The following is an 853-nucleotide window of genomic DNA, read 5'->3' as shown; positions in this document are numbered from 1 at the left end:
GCCTAGCCCAGATTCAGCTGAGTGAGCCAGGATGTCTCTTAAGGTTGTTTACACCTTGGTGCAAGCGTATTTTTAGAACCTTGAATGCGAGCGCAAAGTTCTCTAAAAGGTCAGGTGGCATGGGTCAGTAGTTGGGCAGGAACTAAGAGTTGAGTTTGGATGGGAATCGCAGACTCCCTGGGACTTGTTATGGCCTGTTCTATTGATTCCTCTGTGCCTCAGTTTCCCCATGGCTAAAATAGCTGTTTTCATGCCTTTGGTCTTATGCCTCTAGGGCATACAGGAGCTCAGCCTTTTTGTAAGCAGTGACAACGGTCTTGACTAGCAATACTTCTGTGACAGGGTATGGCTATAGTAGGGTTAGAGTTTAATTTTTTTTTTTCCCCCTTAAATCCTTCCCAGCCCTGCCTAGGGGGTACTCTGTTTAACAGTCTTAGTCCACGTGCTTGGTGCTGTAGTAGACACAGATGGAGCTTCTAGAGTACTAGAAGCTGCTGGGATGAACATCTTCCAGTGTGGGCATCCATCAGAACGAAACAGCAGTTCCCTTGGGTGCTTCTGCAGTGACCTCCCTGGCTGACATGGGGGCATCTCTGTAGAATGATTCATTTGTTTGTTGCGCTAGCTGGAGCTGAGGTGAACTGGGAATGCTCTGCCAGATCAAGCACCGTGAAGCTTTGTTGCTTCCCTGAGAAGTTCAGTTCTGATCTATAGTCTTTACTTTAATCCCTGTTCCCTCCTGTAACCCTGCAATAGGCATGCATTACTTGGGGAGGAGGTGATTTGTTGCTGCCGCTTCTGGGCTGTAGAGTTCATGCTCCAAGTGACTCGTTCAGCAGTTTTCCTGCTGAGG

Source organism: Alligator sinensis, unplaced genomic scaffold, assembly GCF_000455745.1.
Source record: "Alligator sinensis unplaced genomic scaffold, ASM45574v1 scaffold216_1, whole genome shotgun sequence".
Taxonomy (NCBI): domain Eukaryota; kingdom Metazoa; phylum Chordata; order Crocodylia; family Alligatoridae; genus Alligator; species Alligator sinensis.
This window is presented reverse-complemented; position numbering follows the sequence as displayed.